The sequence below is a fragment of the Lycium ferocissimum genome, chromosome 10 (assembly GCF_029784015.1).
Source record: "Lycium ferocissimum isolate CSIRO_LF1 chromosome 10, AGI_CSIRO_Lferr_CH_V1, whole genome shotgun sequence".
NCBI classification, from domain to species: domain Eukaryota; kingdom Viridiplantae; phylum Streptophyta; class Magnoliopsida; order Solanales; family Solanaceae; genus Lycium; species Lycium ferocissimum.
In genome coordinates, this window is record NC_081351.1 from 54259625 (window position 1) to 54265782 (window position 6158).

The following is a 6158-nucleotide window of genomic DNA, read 5'->3' on the forward strand; positions in this document are numbered from 1 at the left end:
TTTATTGTATATATTATTCTTTTACACTCTTGATTTGTAATTTAGGTGTTTGCCTTTATAGTAATCTATTTTTTTTATCTTTACTTACTATTTTGACATGTGGTCTTTTTTTTTTTTTTGATAAGTCCAAGAATCTCTTTCATATTAAGAATGATTTATTGTTTGAGTCCTTTAATTATTCGTCATTGTTTAATTGAATGAACTCTTTAATCATTATTTTTTTACATTAAAAAAATTCATTGTAAGGAGTTTTATTAAGTTCGGGAGAATGGCTAAATTCTTAGACAATGCTTGTAATTTTAGGGAGGAAGCTACATATACAGGTGCTCCGGTGAGGAGGTGTGAGGGGTTGGATATGGTGATTTGAAAAGAGGTTGAGGTAGGTCGAAGAAATATTGGAGAGAGGTTGTTAAACAAGACATGAAGCACCTAACTTACCGAGAGCATGAACCTAGGTAGGAGGATTTGGAGGTCGAGTATTAGTTTAGACGGTTAGTAGGTAATAGAGCGTTGTCAAATTTCCTTATTAGTGATATTCTTTTTACTCTCTTACTATCTTATTCTCTGATTTTGTTAGTACCGGTAGTTTTCTTTGCTTCAGTTATCGCGTTACTTGTTGATAATGTTCTTTTCTTATTATTTTTCAAAATAGCTTCTTCACTACTGTATTTCCTTTTCACACCTGCTTTACTTGAGTCGAGAGTCTTTCAGGAACATCCTCTCACCTTCACAAAGTAGGGTTAAGGCTTCGTACACGCCACTCTCCCTAGGCCCCATTTATGAAATTATATTGGGTATGTTATTGTATAACTACATATATAACTTGATTAAATATATAATTCATTCTTTTCTTAAAGAGTAATTGTTTGGTAGCGTTATATTGGAATATAGTCACTCGAATATGTATTTGGAAGTGTATTATCACATATTTTAAAACGATAAAAGATCAAATTAACTGGCAAAACAACAAAATCGAAATGATGAAAAATAGATTTAATTGATTTAGTTTGATTCCAATATTTGAAAAACTAACTTAATTGATTTTTTTTTTTTAAAGAAAAATCGAGCCAAATCGAACCATGAACAACCTATGTATCACTTAGGTGAAGGTGAGTGTTAGAAATTTTACCAAACACCTGCTACCTTCCATCATTTGCATCACCTAATTCACAACAAATCTCATAAAAGAAGTAAATTGGTAATTTGTTTGAGAAATAATAGAAAAATAGATTCTTAGCTTCCTTGAATTTTTACCTTCATAGCAATCTAGCAAAGTTCATGTCAAAAATAATTTTAATGTTTATTTCTTACATATTTTAGTCTGTACAATCAATGGATGATTACTTTATATACATTGCATATTTGTTATATACTGAAGATAAATTAATAATGGCAACCATTATTATTTATCGGGTGAAAATTTGTTCAGTTGTCCTACTAAAAATATTAAGGTCTCAATCTTTCTTTGCATTACCTATCATAATCCAACCTATCCAAAATAACTGAAAAAACAAAAGAAATAGATGGATATGTTTTGTTTGAGAGATATGAATTCTTGACTTTCTTTCTTTGCTTCACCTATTCATTTTGCCCATCCAAAAAGAGAAAAATTGAAAAAAACAAAAGAGAGATGGATATTTTTGTTTGAGAAATATGAATTCTCAAACCGTTGTTATTCATGTTTTAACATTGTTACATTTGCCGAGATTCTTTCTCAAAATACTTGTTATTTTAGAAGTTTAAGATAAAATTAATTATCTTTTTTCCATTTTACTCTTAGTAGTAACTATTATTGAATACTACAAATATCTCAATTGTGCCACACAAAAAAAGTAAATATTCAACGAAGAGAGATTATATCTTAAGACATAAATTAAGGTAAAAGAGTAAAACACCCCTCCTAATAATTTTTTTCAAAGGCATGTAAATGAAAAACATGACGAGAATTGTGAGATGGGTGAGTATATCTTTTTGCTATAGAGAACATCGAGGTAACTTTATTGGAAACAAAACTTACACTATGGCTTGCTACATTTTTATTGGGAAAAAAAAAAAACTTATATATTTAAAGTACGACTTATATTTATCGAAAGTTGTAGGAGATTTTTGTTTACCAAATATAGTAGGAATTTTTTTCCAAAACATATACGAAACCACACTTCAAATGTCGCTCAAGGTTTAGAATTTGGTCCACAATTTCGTTTATAAGAACTGTATAAAATGGATATGAAATACGTATATAATTGTGAAAAAATTATATAAAATTCTCTTTAGGTGTTTGGAATAAATCACGCTTCATATCTCGCTCACGATTTTATGTATAAAATCTGTATAATATATATATATATATATATATATATATATATATATATATATATATATATAAATTTATATATATATAAGGATAAAGTTCATGTTAGTTTCGAAAAGTTAATACAACTACAATAATATTATATACAATTGTCATACAATATTTAGACAAATTTAATAAAACTACAACATTTTACAAACTTATAATACAATTTTCATACAACTTGTCATACAATTAGAATACAAGTTTAATATATATATATATATATATATATATATATATCAAATTTGATACAATTCAACTGTAACTTAATATTATATACAATTGTCATACAATATTTAGACTTCAACAAAAACTTAGGACTAAAATTCAAGCCAAAAAACTAGGACTAAACTCAAATCTTACCCAAATAGTCCCAAATGCTAGATTCAAGCTCTCCTTGGCGTTCCTATTCTTTTGAGATATCACCCACTCAAAACGAAGTTCATTTGAGGCAAATTCATTTTTCGAACTTGAGCTTTAAGGTCCTTTAATGGCTGACATTGGAGTTTCTAGAAGCTGAAATTTGAAGAAATTCAAAGCCACACTATTGACAGACCATCAAAATTTGGATATTCCGGATTGAGATTCATTGAAATAAATCAAGTTTGTGTTAAATTGCTAGAAGAAAGAAAGAAGGTTTACACACACAAGCACACCTTTTTCCCAATCTGTTATAAAATGTAAAACCTTACTATATTTGGTAAATAGGGTTAACCTATATATTCAATAATATAAGGTCTTATTTAGTTGTAGGGGTGATTTTTCCTTTTTTATTCTGTGTAGGATAAAAGCCATTTCAATAGTTAATTGTATTGGGTTTGTGTTTCTTAGGCCTTGGGCTTATTTTAATATAAGAAAATTTTACATGTTGTAGATAACATCTAAGAGGTATTTACCTACCGTAACTATATTTTAAATTAATTACCTACCATAGCTATACTCTATATCTAATTACCTACCGTAACTATACTATATATTTAAAGAAAATACTACACCAGAGAGAAAAATACATCGAGAACAAATTCTCCTTATTCTCCCTCATTTCTTCAAATCTGACCGTCTCCTTCTCCAAGCCTGCTCGAGCCACTTCGGCGAAATTCAAAGTCTGATGAGCTCCCACCACGAACAATATCATATGCTTTCCTCTTTCTTGCTTTTTTCTCATCATCGTAAGGCCCACTGCCTTTGTTGGTGAAACCGTCGGAAAACTCGAGTCCCAGATCGACTTCATCACCTCCACCGCCGTCATCATCTCTGGCCAAAATCCATGGCCAAACGATCGGAATTTCTCAGATCTGAGTGTATTTTATTTCTTGTTTCTCAGATTTGGTGGGATTTGACTGTATTCTTTATTTTTGAGTGTAAATAATAAATACAATATATTATTTCTCTATGTTCGTTTTTATTTCTATATTTCAAATGAGATTTTTTCGGCAAATTCCTGTACTTTTTGAAACTTTTGTTATTTGCATAAAACCGAATTGAATATAGTGTAAAAGTAGCTAAGAATGAATACAATGAATTTAATACAGATGACTATCCCTATATTTTTTTGGATTTTTGTTGTTTAAATACAACCGAATTGTACAACAAATTGAAAATGACCAAATTGAATATAACAAAATACAACCTATGACAGGGAATTAGTAGCTACGAGCCGTAATTAGCTAAACTATAGCTATGGCTTGTTAGAAGAGTCCCGACAATAATGCTTTCAATAAATTTCTCTAGTAATTAGGCCTTACTTTGAATTGATACTGAAGTTCAACTCTTGTTCGTGTTGCTGATTCCACCTTTTACTAAAAAATGAAAATCCCCACCCCAAAAGCATTGCTTAAGCAATAAAAATTGCCCTAAGTCCATATGTAAAAAGGAGACAAATAATTCTAAGAAATGAACCTTAAATCTAACTCAACCCCAAAATCTAGCTCATGAGATGAGGATTTCCAAGAAAAAAAAGGGCTAATAATCCACATCACACCGATGTGGGAACTCAACACAAACACCATCATCAACAGTTGAAGAAGATAAATACAATTTAGTAGTATTTTTTTGCATGAAAAGCAACTTTTTTTTTTTTTGGGTAAATATAATTATTTTTTCCAGCTACCTTCACTGACCAGATTTGGCGTTGTCAAACCAAGAATCGTTATGGCATTCATGCATTCCCAGTACACCACAGGCATCCTTTGAAACTAATTTGTCAAATTAACCATGAGTCCGAAAAAGTCTAGCAATGATCTTATTCACTAAACCTTGCCAAAAGTCTACATCAAGTGCATTATTCTTAAAGGTGTGTGTAGTCCACACAGGAAGGTGCAAGAAAATAGTGGTTGTAGCAATCTCCCTGCCAAGTCGAGATAGTTGGTGAAGAAAACTCTGCTGGAACATCCTCCTTTATAAACCCCAGCAGGCATAGCAGTTAAGGCCATTAATATTACAAATGAAGGCAGTTTTTTTTATTGGTATAAGTATTGTATAAAAGAGCAACAAACTGTTGCAAAATAGTTACATAGGAAAGCCTCATTACAAATGATAGCAGTTTTGAATGGTCATACACAGGAAATTGGCAATAAGAGAAGGTGTTCGTCATTAATCAGGAAAGCTTAACGAAAGGATAACAGAAAACAAATTGATATCTCATGCAATTATCCTGCTATACTATCAATTATCGTGCTATACTATCTTCCCTTTGGAAGAGGAATTGAGACTCGAAAAATGACTTTTCACGGCTAAATATAAAATTTTGCAATTAAATGTGTGTATATTTCATCTGCAAATGACAATCACTTCAAATGCAGTTCACTTAGGCAAGTGTGAAACTGTGGATGGAGTAGGAAACAGACACAAAGCTCCATATGCAGACATCACACATCACAAAACCTGAAAGAAGAAGAGAAAGCAAGCAACACCAAAGGGATTGCAACGGATGCAAGATCCTATCTTCAAGTTTGAGAATAACAATGCCTACCCTTTTTGTTTTCCCTTTTTATTTCCATACCCTTCTTATGATTGGAAGTGAAACCATTAATCATTAAAAGCTTCACGATATTCCCTCTAAATCCTTGTGCTATAAAATGTTGTTTATTTTTTAGAAAGGTTAAGCAGAAACCTTTCAACTGAATGTATCACATTCATTTGCTTTTAACAATTTCTACAAGGACTTAATTTTCTCAATATTTTCATGCTCTACTATTAAGCTTGTGCACAATTAGACTGAGACAAAATGGAAAGTTGATAGCACCATTAAGAAGATGATATCTGCTGCTATTGTTTTGGAGTATCTGGAATGAAAGGAACAAAAGATATTTTCATGGACTATCAGCTACAAATCAATCCTCAAAGCTAAGATATTTCGAACTCTATTAGGTCTCTAGTCTTAATCCGAACATCGGTAATGGGAATAACATCTTTCTTTTTAGCTGTTGTGGTTGGGCCAGCTTTTACGAACCTCGAATAATTCCACGGGGTACTTTCTACCTCCACCAACATAGGTACCCGGGACAGATGGGGGACCCAACATCTCTTTTTGCTTCTGGACTTTTGTAGTAACTATTTTGCATCCCCCCCCAACATCCCCCGGAAAAAAAAATCTGAGTGCACAGACCCTTTTTTCTAGTATTATTTTCTTTTGCCCAGTGGTCTGAGTGACAATTAGATGATATTTTACTCTCCTAATATTTTACCTCGTGTCTACTTTTGTGCTTGGACACCATGCTTTCTGTTGCTTGTAATATTTTAGAGCATAAATGATAAATAAGATAATCTTTTCTTAGTTGGATTCCACGACAAAGTCACTCATGAT

General features: G+C 31.5%; 1 long non-coding RNA gene across 1 annotated transcript in view; it reads right to left on the reverse strand.

Annotated features, from left to right (window-relative positions):
* LOC132034314 (uncharacterized) overlaps nt 1-5855 on the reverse strand; it is a 66483-nt gene extending 60628 nt beyond the window's left edge. The window contains exons 1-2 of the long non-coding RNA XR_009409024.1: nt 4609-5855; nt 2701-4548 (exon numbers count right to left, since the gene is read on the reverse strand). This is a non-coding gene — a long non-coding RNA (uncharacterized LOC132034314). The remainder of the gene's footprint in view (nt 1-2700; nt 4549-4608) is intronic.
* Between the last annotated feature and the right edge of the window lie 303 nt (nt 5856-6158).